Consider the following 22,433-nt stretch of genomic DNA (forward strand, 5'->3'; position numbering starts at 1 on the left):
TGAATCTGCTAGGAGCAGAAACTGCTTATGGGTATCGGTTCCAACTAACGGAATCCAAGCTGAAACCCAGCACCAAAGACAAAGTCAACAAGGCCCTGTACACCACCTTCAAATCGGGCAAGACGAGTTACAAGGTGATGGATCTTCATCCCAAACTCAGAATATGGCACAAGATCCTGCTCAACTGCATCAATCAGAGACCGAAGGGCAGTTCCCCAGATTACATCAACTTCAACCAGAAGGCGATGCTGTTCTTCATTCAAGACAAGGAGAAGATCTGCCTTCCCTACTTCCTGTTCTCCTACTTAAAGGAATGCATCCGGAAGTCTCGCACCACCGCCTCCATCAAGTCTGCAATCAAATATATCCCTTTTGGGAGGCTGCTATCAGACTTTCTCATTGAAAGCAACTTGGTGCAAGATTTGATCAATGCTGGTTGCACAGAGGATTTGAGCACAATTGTCAGTGATGTCTTCACTGCAAACTCCTTGAAGAAGATGGGCTTAATCCAGAAGAAGATTGCTCCTGCTCGTGAAGACACATCCTCTGACATCAGAAGCAGAAGGATGCCTCTGAATGACTACCCTCTGTGGACACAAGCAGACCATCCTGAAGCCATCAGATGCTATGTTGAAGACCTCAGGGCTCAAGGTTTCGAAATTGACCTTGATGATTTCGTCAGCAGACTACCGCCAGCTCCAGAGTTTCCTTCTCCTCCCAAGAAGAAAGCTCAGAGGAAGATGGTTCTGGACGACTCTTCTGAGGAATCTGATGTCCCTCTGGTCAAGAAGACGAAGAGAAAGCCTGATGATGGTGATGACAGTGATAGTGAGGATGGTCCTCCAAAGAAGAAGCAGAAGAAGAAAGTCAGAATCGTGGTGAAGCCTACTCGGGTGGAACCAGCTGCTGCAGTGGTCAGAAGGACTGAACCTCCTGCCAGAGTGACTCGATCATCAGCACATTCAAGTAAGCCTGCACTTGCTTCTGATGATGATTTGAATTTATTTGATGCACTTCCTATTTCTGCCTTGCTTCAACACTCCTCAAATCCCCTCACTCCTATTCCTGAATCCCAACCAGCCGCACAAACCACCTCTCCACCACATTCCCCAAGATCTTCTTTCTTTCAACCTTCTCCTACTGAAGCACCACTCTGGAATTTGCTTCAGAACCCAACCTCTAGGTCAGAAGATCCAACCTCTCTCCTTACCATTCCATACGACCCATTATCTTCTGAACCAATCGTCCAAGACCAACCTGAGCCCAACCAAACAGAACCACAACCCAGAACGTCTGATCACTCTGCTCCCAGAGCATCAGCACGTCCTGCTGCCAGAACCACGGATACAGACTCATCAACAGCCTTTACACCTGTATCCTTCCCAATCAATGTTATTGACTCTCCTCCCTCCAATACCTCTGAATCAATTAGAAAATTCATGGAGGTTAGAAAAGAAAAGGTATCTGCCTTGGAAGAGTATTACCTTACCTGTCCAAGCCCTAGGAGATATCCTGGCCCTAGACCTGAACGTCTAGTTGACCCAGATGAACCTATCTTGGCTAATCCTATCCAAGAGGCAGACCCTTTAGTTCAACAAGCTCACCCTGTCCCTGATCAACATGAGCCTATTCAACCAGACCCTGAACCTGCACAATCAGTGTCTAACCAATCCTCGGTTAGATCACCTCACCCTCTGGTTGAAACTTCAGACCCTCACCTTGGAACCTCTGAACCCAATGCTCCCATGATTAACATTGGTTCTCCACAAGGTGCCTCTGAAGCTCATAGCAGCAATCACCCAGCCTCTCCTGAACCCAACCTCTCCATAATTCCCTATACTCACCTTCAACCCACATCTCTCTCTGAGTGCATCAATATCTTCTATCATGAAGCCTCTTTGAGGCTCCGCAATGTGCACGGTCAGACTGATCTTAGTGAGAATGCTGAAAATGTGGCTGATGAGTGGAACAATCTGAGCACTTGGCTAGTGGCTCAAGTTCCGATTATGATGCAGCTCCTACATGCAGAGGGCAGTCAGAGCATTGAGGCTGCAAAGCAAAGGCTTGCTAGAAGGGTGGCTCTTCACGAACTAGAACAGAGAAATAAGCTTCTTGAAGCTATTGAAGAAGCCAAGAGAAAGAAAGAACAAGCAGAAGAAGTTGCACGTCAAGCAGCAGCTCAAGCTGAACAAGCCAGACTTGAGGCAGAGCGTCTTGAAGCTGAGGCTGAGGCAGAACGACTTGCACCAGTTGTATTTACTCCTGCTGCTTCTGCTTCCATTCCAGATCCTCAAGCTGCTCAGAATGTTCCTTCCAGCTCTACTCAGACAAGCTCATCCAGACTCGACATCATGGAACAACGTCTTGATACTCATGAATCCATGCTGATTGAGATGAAGCAAATGATGATGGAACTTCTGCGACGCACTGACAAACCTTAGTTTAGGATCTCTTCTTTTTCCTTCTTTTTATTTAACGTTATTTTATTCAAACTCTGTTTCTTTTTATTTACTTATTCTACTCTATTCGTTTGTGATTATATATGCATATCTTTATATATATTTGTGTCACATATGTTTGCAAAAATCTCGTTTTATTCATAATCTTTTTGTGTTTACATCATACATCACTTCTCTAAAACGTCTAGAATGGAGGATCTCTCCTCATTCTTCTGCACTCCTGGCGCTGCTCTGACCTATCCTTCTCCAGACGCTCCAGTACATGCTGGATGTTGCTGAGCCTGATCTTTAGCTCATCCTTCTCCAGAACCTCTTCTGAAGTCTTGAGCTTCTCTTCCAAACTCTCTTTCTCTTCCAGCAGCTTGAGTTCAAGCCGGCTGAGTTCTTGCACCTCCTCCACGAAGGCAAGAAATTCCTTCAGGTCTCTCTCCAACTCTGGACGCAGGTCCTCTTCCAGCAGTGTCCTTGTCAGCTCCGCGATGGTAGTTGCACCCTCTGGATGCCTGATGTTCAGGAACAAGTCCTCTTCAAAGGCCTTCTTCCTCAGCTCTTCTAGTGCTCCGTTGTATGATGCCATTTTTTTTCTTACTGAAACTTATTCGAGGTGTGAAGCTTACCTTTCTCTCCAACGCTTTTTATAGGCTTCACTTTCTCTCTGACAGTTGATGCTATTACAGTTTCTCGAGGTTAAGTTCTTGGTAACTGACCCTTCTATTTACTCACTTGACCGGTGGTAAACGTTCCTCCCTTGCATTAACTCTTCTATTTATTTTCGCCTAACTCTGATTCTTACATCGTTTTCATTTTCTTTTAAACTTAGACCTTCTCTAAGGGGGAGTACTTTGTACTTCAAGCTAAGTTTTTCACACCCCAAGCTTTTTGCTTATGACAAAAAGGGGGAGTAAACCCAGTTTTTGGTGTGTAAGATGTGTTAGTGTGATTTATTTTTCTTTTGGAGAATTTAAGAGTTCCACCTTCATGACCATACATGTGTCACTGGGCAAATACAAGGAATACATTTCACTTCTTCTGAAGTGACTCTAAGTTGACTCTGATACCCAAGACTCTGATACCTTGTCCCTGACTCTGATCACTTATGCGCTCTGATTATTCGTTTTTCATCTATGTCATAAGCTTTTCACTCTGAACTCTTATATTTTTTAGCTCAGAATCTAGACTTTACTAACGTTTTCATCAAGTATTAGATTCAGGGGGAGCTAAGCTCAGAATCAAGCAGTGACTTGAATTCAGAATGAGCAAGATAAACTATTCACATCAGGATAAGTCTTATTCTATATCTCTAAACTCTGAGTGAATTCAGTTTAATGTTTAAGAATTGTTCATCAAAAATCTTAGTTTTGTCATCATCAAAAAGGGGGAGATTGTAAGATCAAGTTTTGATCTAGTAGTACAACTCTATGTTTTGATGATTACAAGTTAACCTTTTGATATGAACAATTGTGGTACTCTAACGTGTTTTTCTGAGTGTGCTATTTACAGGCTCTGACCTCAACTCAATCTCACACAAATCAGAAGCACTGTGTATAAAGGGTAACCCAAGCAACGCTTTCGCATTCACCATGTTCAGTATGAACAGTGGAAAAGCTTAAGAAGTTCTGAAGCTATACAAACTCTGATGTGGACTCAGTCGCTAGAAGCTCTGAAGATCCAGAAGTTCTTATAACCAAGAAACACTGAAGGTTCAGATGTTCTGATGGTGTAGAAGACTCTGAAGATCCAGAAGCTGAATAGTGAAAACTCTGAAGTCCAGAAGCAAGAAACTCTGAAGGCCATGTTCTTCCCTCTGAGTTCAGAATCAGAAGATACAATGGTCAGAGGATCTGTGCTTTCCCTCTGACTCTGATCAACCGGCTTCACAAGTTCCAATATGAAGTATTCCCCTGATCAGAAGTCTCCTAGGTTAAAAGGTCAAGTCGCTATCCAAGTACAAAAGCAAGTGTACCTTCCTGACGACCTACCTAACGTTCTCAGCCACAGTAGAAGCTGGATTTTCCAGAACTGCCCTCCAACGGTAGCATTTCCCATGCAACGCTCAACCCTAATCCTTGGAGTATATATAGAGGCTGAAGATTGAAAGAAGCGGCTAGAAGAAACTACGAAGAAGCAATACACACGCGCAAGACATATTCAAAATATTCTAAGCTTTCTTTCATCTGAAATTCATTTAGTTTACACTCAGCTTATTTAGAAGCAAAACCTTTGTAAACACCAACCTCAAACAGTTGTTTGATTTTCCTTAAGGGACCGGGTAGGTCAGTATCCTTAAGAAGACTAAGAGAGTGAATCTTAGTGGTGATTCCTTTAGGAGATCAAGGTTGATCGGATCCTAGAGAAGACTAAGAGAGTGAATCTTAGTGATAGCTAAGTCAGTGTAATTGTTAGTCACTTGTAGGTTTCAAGTGCAGTTGTAACTCTTATCTGATTAGTGGATTGCCTTCATTCTAAGAAGGAAGAAATCACCTTAACGGGTGGACTGGATTAGCTTGAGGGATTTATCAAGTGAACCAGGATAAAATACTTGTGTGCTTTTCTATCTCTTATCTTTAGCACTTAAGTTCTCGAAAGATTTGCCAAAATCTTTAAGGTGGAAGTTTTGTACTGAAAACGTTATTCAAACCCCCCCTTTCTACCGTTTTTCATACCTTCACACTCCACATCATTTTCTCTCTCCAATTCAACACTCATTCAACTTTTACCCACTCTAATGGTTTTTCATTCAACACCCTACCCCACCACTTTTTTATTTCATATTTTTATTTAATTTTATATATTTTTTTTATGATTACATAAAATTACAATTATTGATTTAAATTAAATTAAAACAATAAACACTTAACAATTTAATTTTTTTTTTTTAAATATAGACAATAATTTATTTTATTTTCTTAACCTAAAATGCAAGTTAACAAACTTAGCACACAATAATTTATTTTATTTTCTTAACTTAAAATGCAAGACAACAAACTAAGCACACAACACACAAATGACGTAATTAATACGATACAAATCATCTTCAATGAGGAAACATTCCAAACTTTGCTCAGATGTGCTTCACTAGATCTGCTTGCAGTTCGTGATGAACATTTGGATCACGCAACTCGGATCTAGCACGCACATGATTTGCAAAAGCGGGTAACACCTCGATCGAGTATGGTTGCGGTGTACTAGATCCACTTTCCCTAGAATGCTCAAAATCGGTTCAACATTGAGAATATAAATCTCGTTCGTCCTCAACAATCATATTATGTAATATGATGCATGACCCCATAATGATACCCAAATCAGCTATGTCCCACAAGTGAGCTGGTTCACGGATGATTTTAAAACGAGCTTGAAGCACTCCAAATGCACGTTCGATGTCCTTCTGACATCCCTCCTTATATTTTGCAAATAACTTATCGGGTTGACTTTGAGTAAGTCTAATCGATTTGACGAAAGTTGGATAAGAAGGGTAGATACCATCAGCTAGATAGTATGCCATATTATAGGGACGTTGATTCACAAAGAAATTCACACTTGGAGCCTTTCTCTGTTCCACGTCATCAAACACTGGTGACCGGTCTAGAACGTTTATATCGTTCAACGTTCCCGGACATCCAAAAAAGGCATGCTAGATCCATAGATTATGAGATGCAACTGCTTCAAGAATAACTGTTGTGGTTCCCTTATCCCCTCTAGCAAATTGACTTTCCCATGCTTTAGGACAATTTTTCCACTCCCAGTGCATGCAGTCAATAATCCCGATCATACCTGGGAACCCCCGCATTTCACTAACATGTAGTATTCTTTGCAGGTCAACTTGGGTTGGTGCTCTTAGGTACACTTGCTCATACAATCGTATGATTCCTTTACAAAATCTTCATAAACACTCCAATGCTGTAGTATCTCCTATTTTGATGTACTCATCGACCGCATCTGCTGCCACACCATACGCTAACATTCGCATTGCTGTGGTACATTTTGCTAAGAGGGATATACCTTCTTTATTGGCTGCATCAAATTGCTGGGTGAAGTAGTTATCACTACTTGAAAGGTCCCCAACGATTCGAAGGATGGACTGGGCAAGACTCTAGGGTCCCTCGCCCAGGAGACCTTACCGTGGGCGGGGGACGCACCATGACCTTGGGCCTCCCTTCCCGAGGCCCAACTGGCCTATTTGGACAGATTAAGAGCGCCAAAGCCCAACTCCACCTCTATAAATAGGAGGAGAATACCAATTGTAAAGGACTTTTAGCTCATTTGAGAAATAATAGCATTGAAATTCAGTTATATTCTCTCTCTCTCTAAACGGTTAAAGCTTCTCTCTCTAAGCATTCACATCACTTTGGGTACTACCTTCCCTCTCTATGTTCTAGCACGGAACATTTGGCACCGTCTGTGGGGAACGATAGATTTCTATTCCTGGACTACGTGGATCGTGATTCAAAGGAGCGAAACTCGCTTTTCTGAGCGATTTTCTGAAGTTTTCTTCGTGGACAGTGATCGGGAGGAGTGATTCCTTGATTTTAAGTTTGGAGGATCTTTCGTTGGTGCACCTAGATAAACCAGTGGAGCTCAATGGCGGAGCATCGACTATCACATGGAGAGAGGTTGGAGCGAGCACACGATCCGTCGCGACGGCACGATGAGCAAGCAAGGTCTTTGGCTTCCTTCTCGAGGGACAAAACAGGTGCGCAGCTTCAACCTCAAGAACCGAGTGATGGAGCGGGTTGGCGATGGCTGATTTGCGACGTCATTAATCGCCTATAACGACATGATGCGGAAATGAGCGTAACAGACACAGCGCCAGAGCTTGAAGCCTCATACAGACAACAATACCGAGATTCCATACAACGACTGGAATCTCCTTTCTCTCAAGGACAGGTAGAAGTAAAATGGTATGCCTATCACCGAATCTCAGGACACGATACTGGAAAGTGTCGAGCTCTACAGCACGCGGTGGTAAAGCTGATTGTGGCAGGGAAATCAGCCACGGCGCGAGGCGATGTGTTTTCGACGGCAAAAGAAGTTGGCACGATTGCTGGAGGTTTCGGCGGAGGAGGGACCACTAGTGCAGCACGGAAGCGATATGTTAGAGCGGTGAATGCAAGTACAGAGATTCCTTTTGGTTTTCAACATCCAGATATCACGTTTTCGTCTGCTGATTTTTACGGAATAAAGCCGCATTTAGATGACCCGATCGTGGTCTCCCTCCGTGTTAATCAGCTCACTGTGCAACGAGTGCTTCTAAACTAGGGAAGTTCGGCGGACATCATCTACGGCGGAGCGTTTGCTCGGCTTGGTGTGGGCGAGGGAAACCTCGCTCCCTATCAGGGAACTCTGGTGGGATTCGCGGGCGAGCAAGTATGGGTGAAGGGCGTCCTCGACCTTGACACCACGTTTAGCGAGGAGGAGCACGCTAGGACGCTCAATCAGCTTGTGCTCAAGCGGAAACTTATGAAAGCTTGTCCTCAAGCACAAAATAAATCAATTCCAAATCAATTGCCAACACTTTTAAAACACAAGATACACATCCAACAAAGAAATATTAGTTCATGCGCATACTGGCTAAGAGAAACAAGAAATTCAGTTCAGAGAAAGTGAAATCAATAGCATAATGAGACCTAGAGTTCACATCAAAACTCACAATTTTAATCATCAATCATCAATCATCAATTATTTAGTGCATCTGACAGTACAAACACTATGCTTCGGTTCTGATAATCAATCAAATCAAGATCAGACAATGTCATGCTATGCAACAAGAAAGAGATTCTCACAGGTTGTAACTTGGCCAAGGTGTAACATAGGTAGGATAAGAAAAATATATTACAAGGCTACACACATAGACAGTCAAGCGATCTATTTCTTCTTTCAATTCAGAGCATTCATTTAAAGTACTCAAGGTTCTCTCTCTCTCTTCTCCTCTTTTGATTTGCAAACTTTTTTTTTTTTTCATTCTTTTTCTTTCTTTTCATTTTTTCATTATTCTTTTTCCAAGCATTTTGCTTCATTTTAAATGCACACTAGGAGAGAGTGGGAACCTATTCACATAATTTTTTTGTTGCTCCATTCATAATTCAGATTACTTAACAGTTCACAAATATTTCCAAAGTTAGGGACCAAGAAAATTTACATTTAGTGTAACACCCCGATTTCGGTGGCGTCACTTTAGTAACCAAAAGTAAAACTTAATGCGGAAAAAGGTGAATTATTTTTTTTCCGATAATAATATAGACTAGACTGAATTAAATAAAACGCAAATGCGAAGACAACAGAACTAATATACAATATAGATTACAGCCCCCGCTGTAAGTAGCTAACCACGTCACGAGTAAACCTCCAGTGACGGGAAGTGAGAAAAGTAGCGCCCGTAGGCAAAAGGTACAGACCAAAAGAAAGGTCAAGTGTTCACAACACTATCTCTCAAAAATGAGAATAAGTTGGCCCATCGGCCTAAAACAAGACCTCCTAAGTCCAACCAACTCTCTGTGATTCCCGTAAAGAAACCACGCAAAAAGCTATAGGTGGGAAACTACCCTGTCCCAAAATAAACAAATGATGTTCAGAGCTAAGACTCTACTCCTACACTAATCCCATCTCAAGGAGCTCACACCAGCACTAAAACCTACATGCTAGTATGATCGTCGTCCGAATTCGAAATCCAGAACGACCTAGTCTATGTACACCATCCGTCCTCCTCTCGCGACCGCGATGCGCTTCTATTCCAGCATCTCAACCCTAGTTCCCCCCGAAGGGTGAACCATCGTGAATCAGCCCGCCAAAGACATCTGACAAAAGGCGTAGTCCGCCAAAGCACACACAGAAGACGCGAGGGTCAACTCCAAAGAATTACGTAAATAATAGCACCGATAGATACAGATAATAGAATAGCCACTTAGGCTTATAGCTAGGGATAACATCCTAGGGTTGCATATTCCACAATGAATGTAACGACAGTAATAACAAATAGCATGCATCAAATAGACTTAACAATTATCAATCACACTCAGCAACTAAGTCAGTATGCATGTTGCATGAAATGATATGGCGGTTAACCCAGTTAACCAAATGCATTCCGGAAAACGGATGGACATCAAACGGATCAATCCTAGCACCAGCAATGGTGGGACCATTTCTGCCCGCGTGCCTCTTACACCACACAAAGGTAGTCAGATCAGTCGTAACCCGTAGGTCTGCCATTTCAGTCTGCTACAAGAGTCGTCTACAAACGCTCTTACACGGCATTCCGGGTCTTATGACCATTTTGGAAACCGACGAGGTCCAGAGTACGTCCTGTGTTAATACCTCATTAATGTTGCATGAATGCAGGATGATTAGTCAAACAACGTTTCCGAATCTCACTCGACACGTCGCCACATGTTCTAGCTAAATAATCATAAAAATGAGTGCAACCACTCACGATAACTCTTCGAGTCATCACTGCTCTCACGAAGTCTCACGCTTCAGTGGAGTCTCACACATTCACAAAGTCTCACGCTTCAGTGAAGTTTTATGCTTTCACGGGGTCTCACGCCCCAGTGAATTTACACACTTGCACGAAGTCTCACGCTTCAGTGAAGTTCCATGCTGTTCACGAGGTCTCACGCCTCAGTGAAGATCCATGCTTCTTTTCACAAGGTCTCACGCCTTAGTGAAGTATCCCGCATTCACAAGGTCTCACGCCTCAGTGAAGCTTCATGTTGTTCACGAGGTCTCACGCCTCAGTGAAAATCCATGCTTTCCACAAGGTCTCACGCCTCAGTGGAGTATCAACATACTCGGAAACTATCAATTTCCCGGACTTATCCCCAGGATAGTCCAACAACACAGCTGCTCCAACAGCACAAGAGCATCAACATACTCAATACTTCTCAACTTCCTCAACACTTGGATCCGACGACACTTCTCGTTTTCCAAAAACTAAGATTTGCATCCTAAGCTTCCTTTCGAGTTTGTTATCATTATTTGAAGATTTAGAGGTTGTTTAATGTCTTATGAGTTTTCTTTACAAAATAATATCCTTTTAGTCTTATAGCAAAATCTTATAAGTTCTCGGGATCTCCTAATCCCCAACTGACTCCAGAGAATGTCTCGATCCATAAAACACCATAACAAGGCCCGAATCTCATTCGTCCTATCAAACTTTCTCAAAACTCTCAAAATAAAATCGGCATGACCTGCCCGCTATTCTCACTACTCAGAATCTCAGATTTCATTGCAAAAGCATAATTAACTCAGCACAATCAACCAACATGTCATATATCAACATATTAAGCAATAACCACGTAGCACTTAGCATATAAGGCATGCATCACACATCCTAAATTACCCACATAGCACATAGCATGTAATTCACTCTCAAAAACATTCAGTAGATGAATCATCTACATTGTCAGCCGAAGCCTCAGAAAACATTTTTCCAATCAAACACAAACAAGTGCATAAACAGTAAACAATGTCGAAAGCATCGACCCTAAGCATTAACTAGAGATTCAGTGAGAAGCCCTCACCTGTAGATTCTCCAGGGTTGTCCTCAAAAGTTCCTTCACAACCAGCTCCTTGTTCTTCAGAGAATTCTTCAAAAGCACCTTTAGAGCAAAACCACAGAAATACTATCAGAATCTATCGGAAACTAAGCTATCAATACTTACTAAGGTTACACGAAGTAGTACATACTCCGAGGTACGATAATCTAGCGCGAAAGGACAAGTTTTCGAAAAAGGAATTTTCCTCCCTCCCCCTTAGAGTGCTCGGCCACTTTGGTTAACTGTGGGGTTCGATTTTTCTTCGATCAAACTTGGTTCCTATGCTATCATTAGTCGTAAATAAGGATATTCTAAACTCGGAAAAATTATCGGATCAAAAACTGTCGCAGGGGTATTTTGGTCACTATTTTTAACTTAGAATTTCAAAACTGAAATCCCGAAAAGCAAATTGGATGGGGACGTCACCAACAACGTTTATGACAACTAATCCTACTAGCACTAAGCTAAGGCGATAGTTTTCAGCCCAAAAGACGAAGCTTTACTCCAAAAATGGGTATTTGAGGCATAAATTGATTCCGGCGGAATTTCGGCGACATAACGAAAAAACTAATCCGGCAGAAGTGATCTTGGGCACGTAAGGAAGATGTTTAGAATCAAAAATGAAATATTCAGGATAGTTTTGCAAAAACCTCAAAACTATCAGCTCAGAAAAGTCTAGAGAAAAGCTATGGAAAAAGCGATCAGAGGTAAGGATTAGCGACTATACCTCGAAACATTGGAGTAGCAACTGATTAATCGACGATCAAGCAAGGATCGAACAAAAGCTCTTCTTCCTTCCTTTTCAATGGAGCTCGCGGATTTGGGAGAGAAATGGAGGAGTCTTTGTGATTTTTCTCACCTTTCTTGCTATATATAGAGGTTGGCAAAACGCGGTAAAATGAAAGTTTCGCGAATCTGATTTTTCCGGCTTCATTCTCCATGAATTCTAAGATAGGTTTTGGCGACATAATACCAAAACTAAAATGAGGTCTCCTTGTATTTTTGGTAACTAATGCAAAGTCGGTGTAAAACTATTTTACCCGATAAGTTACTTTTTGCATCGATTGTCGGAATAGAAAACTTCCTTCTGAAGAAAGATTGAAATCATCAAGAGAAATGGGTGTACGCGTGTAGAATCTTCATTTGAAGCTCTGAATAGAAAAAGTCTTCATTGTCGGTTGATTCTAGGGTTTTGAAATACCAGGGTTTCGGTTTCGGCAAACTTCCGATGATTGGAATCGGACTTTCGTAGATCCTAGAGTTTCGCCTCGAAACGATTGTGATATATGGAAAAAGAGAAGTTCTAACATTTCTCTGAAGATTTTTGGAAGAAATTCCTACAGTGTTCCAAGGGTGGAACATAGTCTTATTTCCTAAAGTTCTTGTCCTAGGTTTTAAAGCGAATATTAGTCGTGCTATAACTTAAATCGACTTCGATACAATCCTTTGACTTTTCCTGAACTTTCTCCTTCATAAATTTATTTCATTTGGTAAACTCTTGTTCAGGTTTCCCTTCACGATACGTCAAGCCTAATCATAAATGGAAGTCTCTTCCACTTATTCTAAGCTTAAAAACTTGGGTCTTACATTTAGGCTCAACTTGGGCAACTAAGGAATAACTGAAAAAAGTCTGAAGGTCATCAAGAATGCCTAATAATCTCTTACCAAATTACAAGCATAACAATATCAAACCGACATGAATTTCAAAGCAGAACCAAACAAGTGCAAGCAAGTCAGGAATCATCAGAGATCACTCCTCACTCAGCAAAACCAAGAGGTAAAGAGATGAACCCCAGTGAACTCCTATCACAATATCCATTGAAAACACCACTCAGTCCTAAAATTCACTTACTTCTCTCAATAATATGTCATATCCAATACATTAACTGCACATGTGTATCACAATTTCCATAAAAATAAGACATAGATTCAGAATTGAAATCACTTGAGTAGTCAAATACAAAGGTGAAATGACTAAGGAGTAAAAGAATGTGCGAAACTAGTGTGTGCAACTAAATAACTAAATGCATAATCATGAAATTTAATGAGAGATGAGTGGTTTAGTAAAACTCCATGTACTCAATATGGGTGCAAAAAGTGATAGCACCAAGACTCAGTCAACTGGACCCTCCAGCTCATATTAATTCTTGTAAATCACTTAGTCCTTGTAAACATGAGCACACAAATTAAAACACCACAATATAACTCAAATAATTCAATGAGACACTATGACTCAAATAAAATAAAAACTCAAACTAACAAGGAAAATCTTTTTGTTTTATTTTTTGGTGTTTTTCTTTTGTTTTTCTTTTTAATAAATACACCAGCGTGGCTCATTCAATTTTGGCACCAAATCCATACCATTTTCATGCTATAAAAACCAGAATTGACGAATGTCATATTGCCGCATGAAATTTGGCACAAGATTAGCATCATTCTCATATTATTAATTCCAGAACAATGATGGTCATGTTGCAGCATGGTATTATGGCACATGATCATGCCATTCCCATGCTATGAATTCCAGAAGCAAAGTTTTCAAACTCTTAAATTCACTTTTTTATTGGAACTAAAACAAAAACAGAAATACTAACAACACTACTAATATTACTAAGATTAAAATTAAACTCAAATGTAAAAGAACACAATTAAACAAGACACACTTGGGTTGTCTCCCAAGAAGCACAATTTTATAGTCTTTGTTAGACTTTCCCAGACTCAGAAAACTATCCAGGGTCTATTGCAAATTCGATTAAATCACTTAGATCATGCAAATTTTCACATAAGTTCATCATCACAGTGCATTCACGCTCAAAGATCATGGCCAAATAAATCAACTTAAAAGTAAGGAGGTTAGGGAAGTTCTTATCAATGTATTTCCATGAGTGCTTATTTCCCTTGCCATATTCACCTTTGATCCATAGGTCATTAAGATATAGGCTTAGACTTTGAGGCTTACCTGAATTCATCATCAATTCATCTCCATACACAAAATCCACATTGAAGGTTTCTTTTGGTCTGGAGTCAATCAATGCTTCTTTCGCTTCACCCATTGTCATGTCTTTTTCTAGTTCTTGACAAACTGTGAGTTCTTCTTCAGGAAATTCTTTCTCTTCTTCCTCAATGGCTTGACGAGAGATATTTTCTTCAACTAACTCGCAATTCTCATTTTCTTCAATTGGTGCTTCCTCACATTGCTCCAAGGAATCACATCCATGACCAATAGGTGATTCATCATGACTTTGATGACCTGCTCGTGTCCGCAGAATGCAGGATACTTTTTCTCGTAGGACATTGGATTGAGCTATCCATTCGTGTTCTTGTCGATGAGATCCACTTTCACGAATACACTTCCAATTAGCATAAAATTCTTTCTCCAACTGCAATATAACACGCCTTTTTTCAGCATATTCTGCTTCAAGTTTAACTCGGAGTTTTCTCTCGAACTCCTCCTGGACATTCATAGCTTCAATCTTAGATTGCAGCTCCGCTTCATACTTTGCCCGGATTCTTGCTTCAAACTCCTCTTGTGTTTCAACCATGGTGTTCGCTTGATTGTGTAAGATCAAGTTTTGATCTAGTAGTACAACTCTATGTTTTGATTATTACAAGTTAACCTTTTGAGTATGAACAATTATGGTACTCTAACGTGTTTTTCTGAGTGTGCTATTTACAGGCTCTGACCTTGATTCAGTCTCACACAAATCAGAAGCACTGTGCATAAAGAGTGACCCAAGCAACGCTTTCGCATTCTCCATGTTCACTCTGAACAGTGGAAAAGCTTCAGAAGATCTGAAGTAAATCAAGCTCTGATAAGGACTCAGCTCACTTGAAGCTCTGATGATCCAGAAGATCTGACAACCAAAAGACTCTGAAGGCTCAGAAGCTCTGATGGTGTAGAAGACTCTGACGATCCAGACTCTGAAGAGTGAAGACTCTGAAGTCCAGAAGCAACTGGCTCTAAAGACCATGTACTGATCCTCTGAAGTGAAGATCAGAAGGTACAACGGTCAGAGGATCCAAGCTTCCCTCTGACTCTGATCAATCAGCTTCACAAGTTCCTATACGAAGCGCTCCTCTGATCAGAAGTCTACGAGGTTAAGGTCAAGTCACTATCAAAAGTACAAAAGCAAAGTGTACTATCCTGACGACCTACCTAACATCCTCAGCCACAGCAGAAGCTGGAATTTCCAGAACTGCCCTCCAACGGTAGCATTTCCATGCAACGTTCAACCCTAATCCTTGGAGTATAAATAGTGACTGAAGACTGAAAGAAGCGGCTAGAAGAATTCACACACGCGCAAGAAATATTCAAATCCTTCTAAGCTTTCTTTCATCCTGAATTTCATTGTGTTTACTATAAGCTTTTTAGAAGCACTTTCTTTGTAAACAAGAACTTCATATACAGTTGTATAGTTTGCCTTTAGGAGATCAAGGTTGATCGGATCCTAGAGAAGACTAAGAGAGTGAATCTTAGTGAGAGCTAAGTCAGTGTATTGTTAGTCACTTGTAGGTTTCAAGTGCAGTTGTAACACATACCTGATTAGTGGATTACCTTCATTCTAAGAAGGAAGAAATCACCTTAACGGGTGGACTGGATTAGCTTGAGTGATTTATCAAGTGAACCAGGATAAAACCCTTGTGTGCTTTTCTATCTCTTATCTTTTAGCACATAGTTTGTTTCGAAAGATTTGACAAAATCTTTAAGGTGGAAGTTTTATCTTGAAAACGTTATTCAAACCCCCCCTTTCTACCGTTTTTCATACCTTCAATTGGTATCAGAGCGCAAGTTCTGATTACCACACCTAACAGTGTTCAGTGATCCGGGCCGGTGTGAAAAACAATGGCTACCACCAGTGAAACACAGAAAGATGGATACAACGCAAAGCCTCCTATGTTCGACGGCCAAAGGTTCGAGTATTGGAAAGATAGACTCGAAAGTTTCTTTCTGGGTTTTGATGCAGATCTCTGGGATATTATTGTGGATGGCTATGAGCGTCCAGTTGATGAAGAAGGCAAGAAGATCCCAAGGTCAGAGATGACTGCAGATCAAAAGAAGCTGTACTCACAACATCACAAAGCAAGAGCAATTCTTCTAAGTGCTATTTCTTATGAAGAGTACCAGAAGATTACAGATCGTGAGTTTGCAAAAGGCATTTTTGAATCTCTGAAGATGTCTCATGAAGGAAACAAGAAAGTCAAAGAATCAAAGGCATTGTCTTTGATCCAAAAGTATGAATCCTTCATCATGGAGCCAAATGAGTCCATTGAAGAAATGTTTTCCAGATTTCAACTGCTTGTAGCTGGAATACGACCTCTCAACAAGAGCTACACAACAAAAGATCATGTCATAAGGATCATCAGGTGTCTTCCTGAAAGTTGGATGCCTTTAGTGACATCAATAGAGCTCACAAGAGATGTCGAGCGTATGAGTTTAGAAGAACTCATTAGCATTCTGAAATGCCATGAGCTGAAGCGTTCTGAGATGCAAGATCTGAGGAAAAAGTCTATAGCCTTGAAATCCAAATCTGAAAAGGCTAAGGCTGAGAAGTCAAAGGCTCTCCAAGCTGAAGCAGAAGAATCTGAAGAAGCATCAGAAGACTCTGATGAAGATGAGCTGACTCTGATCTCCAAGAGACTCAACCGCATCTGGAAGCACAAGCAAAGCAAGTACAGAAGCTCTGGAAAGGCCAAAGGAAAGTCTGAATCTTCAGGCCAGAAGAAGTCATCAATCAAGGAAGTCACATGTTTTGAGTGCAAAGAATCAGGGCACTACAAAAGTGATTGTCCAAGGTTGAAGAAGGACAAGAAGCCAAAGAAGCACTTCAAGACGAAGAAGAGTCTGATGGTGAAGTTCGATGAATCAGAGTCAGAGGATGTTGACTCTGATGGTGAAGTCCAAGGACTCATGGCTATCGTCAAGGACAAAGGAGCAGAGTCAAAGGAAGCTGTTGACTCTGACTCAGAATCAGAAGGAGATCCTAATTCAGACGATGAAAATGAGGTATTCGCTTCTTTCTCTACCTCTGAACTGAAACATGCTTTGTCTGATATTATGGATAAGTATAACTCCTTATTGTCTAAGCATAAAAAGTTGAAAAAGGACTTATCTGCTGCTTCAAAGACTCCTTCTGAACATGAGAAAATTATTTCTGATTTGAAAAATGATATTCATGCTTTGGTAAATTCTAACTCTGTGCTTAAGAACCAGATTGCTAAGTTAGAAGAAATAGTTGCTTGTGATGCCTCTGATTGTAGAAATGAATCTAAGTATGAAAAGTCTTTTCAAAGATTCCTGGCTAAGAGCGTAGATAGAAGCTTAATGGCTTCAATGATCTATGGCGTAAGCAGAAATGGAATGCATGGCATTGGCTATTCTAAACAAATTAGAAATGAGCCCTCTGTGTCTAAAGCTAAATCCTTGTATGAAGGCTTTGTTCCCTCTGGTACCATATTGCCTGATCCTTTACCTGCTAAAGTTGCTAAAACCCCTCTTAAAAAGGGATCTTTCTCCATGTCTAAATATCATGCAAAAATTCCTTTACATTATCATGTTGAGAAACCCAAGGTGATCAGAACCTCTGGGGTAACTAATAAGAAAGGACCCAAAAAGTGGGTACCTAAGGACAAGATTATCTATGTTGCAGATATCCTTGATAGCACCACTGAAACACCAGTCATGGTATCTGGACAGTGGATGCTCGCGTCACATGACGGGAGAAAGGCGTATGTTCCAAGAGCTAAAACTTAAGCCTGGAGGCGAAGTTGGCTTTGGAGGAAATGAAAAGGGTAAAATTGTTGGTACTGGTACTATTTGTGTAGATAGTAGTCCATGCATTGATAATGTGTTATTGGTAGACGACTTAACTCATAACTTATTGTCTATAAGTCAATTAGCTGACAAGTGTTATGATGTTATTTTCAATCAAAAGTCTTGCAGGGCTGTAAGTCAGATCGATGGCTCTGTTCTTTTTAACAGCAAGAGGAAGAACAACATTTATAAGATCAGATTATCTGAGTTGGAGGCTCAGAATGTGAAGTGCCTTCTTTCTGTTAATGAAGAGCAGTGGGTATGACATAGACGGTTAGGGCATGCAAGTTTGAGAAAGATTTCTCAGCTGAGTAAGCTAAACCTTGTCAGGGGCTTACCCAATCTGAAGTTCTCTTCAGACGCACTTTGTGAAGCATGTCAGAAAGGCAAATTTACTAAAGTCCCTTTCAAGGCAAAGAATTTTGTCTCAACCTCAAGGCCGTTGGAACTTCTGCATATCGACCTGTTTGGACCAGTGAAAACTGAGTCTATAGGTGGCAAGAGATATGGGATGGTCATTGTTGACGACTATAGCCGCTGGACATGGGTAAAGTTTCTAACCCGCAAGGATGAGTCTCATGTTGTGTTCTCTACCTTCATTGCCCAAGTGCAAAACGAGAAGGCTTGTAGGTTTGTGCGTGTCAGAAGTGACCATGGTGGAGAGTTTGAGAATGACAAGTTTGAGAGTCTATTTGATTCCTATGGAATTGCACATGATTTCTCTTGTCCCAGAACTCCTCAACAAAATGGTGTTGTTGAGAGGAAGAACATAACTCTTCAGGAGATGGCTAGAACCATGCTCCAAGAAACTGGCATGGCTAAGCACTTTTGGGCAGAGGCAGTAAATACAACATGTTACATTCAGAACAGAATCTCTGTGAGACCAATTCTGAATAAGACTCCCTATGAATTGTGGAAGAACATAAAACCCAACATTTCTTATTTTCATCCTTTTGGTTGTGTTTGTTATGTTCTTAATACTAAGGATAGATTGCATAAATTTGATGCTAAGTCTTCTAAATGTCTATTACTTGGTTATTCTGAGAGATCTAAAGGTTTTAGATTTTATAATACTGATGTTAAGACTATAGAAGAGTCCATTCATGTTAGATTTGACGATAAGCTTGACTCTGACCAGTCAAAGCTAGTTGAGAAATTTGCAGATTTAAGTATAAATGTTTCTGACAAAGGCAAAGCTCCAGAGGAAGCTGAGCCAGAGGAAGATGAACCAGAAGAAGAAGCTGGTCCCTCTGATTCACAAACTCTGAAGAAGAGCAGAATCACTGCAGCTCATCCTAAGGAATTGATTCTGGGCAACAAAGACGAACCAGTCAGAACCAGATCAGCCTTCAGGCCCTCTGAAGAGACCTTGCTTAGTCTGAAAGGATTGGTGTCCTTAATTGAACCCAAGTCAATTGATGAAGCTCTTTAGGACAAGGACTGGATTCTGGCCATGGAAGAAGAATTGAATCAATTCTCCAAGAACGATGTTTGGAGCTTAGTGAAGAAGCCTGAGAGTGTCCATGTAATTGGAACAAAATGGGTGTTCAGAAACAAGTTGAATGAGAAAGGAGATGTAGTCAGAAACAAGGCAAGGCTAGTTGCTCAAGGCTACAACCAGCAGGAAGGAATAGACTACACAGAAACATTTGCTCCAGTAGCAAGACTAGAAGCAATCAGACTGTTGATCTCTTTCTCAGTGAATCACAACATAGTTCTTCATCAGATGGATGTGAAGAGTGCTTTCCTAAATGGTTATATTTCAGAGGAAGTCTACGTTCATCAACCCCCAGGTTTTGAAGATGAGAAGAAACCAGACCATGTGTTCAAATTGAAGAAATCACTCTATGGTCTGAAGCAAGCTCCCAGAGCATGGTATGAGAGACTCAGCTCATTCCTTCTGGAGAATGAGTTTGTAAGGGGTAAAGTAGATACAACTCTCTTTTGAAAAACTTATAAAGATGATATCTTAATTGTGAAAATCTATGTTGATGATATTATATCTGGTTCTGCTAATCAATCTCTATGCAAAGAATTTTCTGAGATGATGCAGGCTGAATTTGAGATGAGTATGATGGGAGAACTTAAGTACTTTCTGGGAATACAAGTTGATCAAACACCAGAAGGAACATATATCCATCAGAGCAAGTACACTAAAGAACTTCTGAAGAAGTTCAACATGCTGGAATCTACAGTGGCCAAGACTCCAATGCATCCTACATGCATTCTGGAGAAAGAAGATGCAAGTGGTAAAGTTTGTCAGAAGCTTTATCGTGGTATGATAAGATCTCTTCTATATTTAACTGCATCTAGGCCAGATATATTATTTAGTGTTCACTTATGTGCTCGTTTCCAATCAGATCCAAGGGAAACCCACTTAACTGCTGTTAAGAGGATCCTAAGGTATCTGAAAGGCACCACTAACCTTGGCTTGATGTATAAGAAAACATCAGAGTATAAGCTTTCAGGTTATTGTGATGCTGATTATGCTGGAGATAGAACAGAGAGAAAAAGTACTTCTGAAAATTGTCAATTTCTGGGAAGTAATCTAGTCTCATGGGCAAGCAAGAGGCAATCAACCATTGCACTATCCACTGCAAAGGCAGAATATATCTCAGCAGCAATATGCAGCACTCAGATGCTCTGGATGAAACATCAGCTGGAGGATTATCAGATCCTTGAGAGCAATATCCCAATCTATTGTGATAACACTGCTGCAATATCATTGAGTAAGAATCATATCTTACATTCAAGAGCAAAGCACATTGAGGTAAAGTATCACTTTATTAGAGATTATGTACAGAAGGGCGTACTTCTTCTGAAGTTTGTTGATACTGACCATCAATGGGCAGATATCTTTACTAAGCCCTTAACAGAGGATAGATTTAATTTTATTCTGAAAAATCTGAATATGGACTTTTGTCCAGAGTGAAGATGGATCAGAACCTCTGACTATGATACTTCTTGATCAGAAGATGTCGAGTCCAGAAGGTAACTCCATCAGAGTGTATGTACCCATCGGTGCTGACTCTGAAGCTGAGACAGTAAACGTGTGTCAGTATCTCTGATGCATAGTTCCTCGTGCCCGTGTGACAGTCTGTCATAATGTGTGTAGATGTGCTTCTCTCCTGTGTGTGATACGTGTATTTACTGTTACTATGATGTCTTTAATTTTTAACCGCTGATTTTAATTTTCTTTTTGAATCAACAACGGTTATTTGTCAAAACCCACTATACACACACGATCTCCTACACTCTCGGTTTTACTCTCTCTCTCTTCAGTTTTTCAAAACCTCTCACCCACGATCTTTCTCTCTCTCTATTCATCATCTTCATCTTCTACCCAAAACCTTCAACCGCTCAAGATGGTGAGACAAACCAGAAACGAAGCTGCCGAAGCAACCAGGTTCCCTCACATGGTAGTGGGTCAAGCTACAGGCCAACTGGGTCCTGAAGCTCCTGATCAAGGTCAAGGTCAAGGGCAGATAATTCCGATTGCAGAACAGGGCTGTGTTGTTCATTGTGTGTACGCTCCTGAAGAACTTCAAGTACTGGCAGAATGGAGATTCGACCTCGACAATCTTGCTGCAAATGGGTATGATCTTCGTCCTGAAGTCCGTGTTCAAGGCTGGGAAAATTACTTCAACAGGCTTCGAGGACCGGTGTACGACAAATTGGTCAAGGAATTCTGGAAACACGCTGACTGCGATGACACTCAGGTGGTCTCCCACATTGCTGGTAGGAGGATCACAATTACTGAGAAGTCATTCGTGAATCTGCTGGGTGCAGAGACTGCACATGGGTATCGATTCCAACTCACTGAATCGAAGCTGAAACCCAAAACGAAGGATGAGACCAACAAGGCCCTGTACACCACATACAAACCGGGCAAGACTGATTACAAGGTGGTGGATCTTCATCCCAAGCTCAGAATCTGGCACAAGATTCTGCTGCACTGTATCAACCAGAGGCCAAAGGGCAGTTCCCCAGATTACATCAACTTCAGCCAGAAGGCGATGTTATTTTTCATCCAAGACAAGCAGAAGATCTGCCTTCCCTACTTCCTGTTCTCTTACTTGAAGGAGTGTATCAAGAAGTCCAGAACTACTGCCTCTATCAAGTCAGCAATCAAATATATCCCTTTTGGGAGATTGCTATCAGATCTCTTCATTGAGAGCAACCTTGTGCAAGATCTGGTCAATGCTGGATGCATAGAGGATCTGACCACCATTGTCAGTGATGTCTTCACTGCCAATTCTCTGAAGAAGATGGGTTTAGTCCAGAAGAAAATTGCCCCAGCTCATGAAGATACATCTGCTGAAATCAGACAGAGAAGGGTGCCTCTGAATGACTATCCTCTGTGGACACAGGCAGACAACCCTGAAGCTATTAGGTGCTATGTTGAAGACCTAAGGGCTCAAGGCTTTGAAATTGATTTAGATGAATTCTTCAGAAGACTGCCGCCAGCTCAAGAGTTTGACTCTCCTCCCAAGAGGAAAGCTCAGAGGAAGATGGTCTTAGAAGAATCCTCTGAGGAATCTGATGTCCCTCTGACGAAGAGGAAGAAGGCTGACCAGCCCAAGAGAAAACATGATGAAACCACCAAGCCAGATGGTGGTGATGATGGTGATAATG

The 22,433-nt window shown here is 41.1% G+C and overlaps 1 pseudogene; it reads right to left on the reverse strand.

The window, feature by feature from the left end:
• Nucleotides 1-5,553: 5,553 nt before the first annotated feature.
• Nucleotides 5,554-22,433, reverse strand: part of LOC130735306 (uncharacterized) — a 31,084-nt pseudogene continuing 14,204 nt past the window's right edge.

This window comes from Lotus japonicus, chromosome 2 (genome assembly GCF_012489685.1).
Source record: "Lotus japonicus ecotype B-129 chromosome 2, LjGifu_v1.2".
NCBI classification, from domain to species: Eukaryota; Viridiplantae; Streptophyta; class Magnoliopsida; order Fabales; family Fabaceae; genus Lotus; species Lotus japonicus.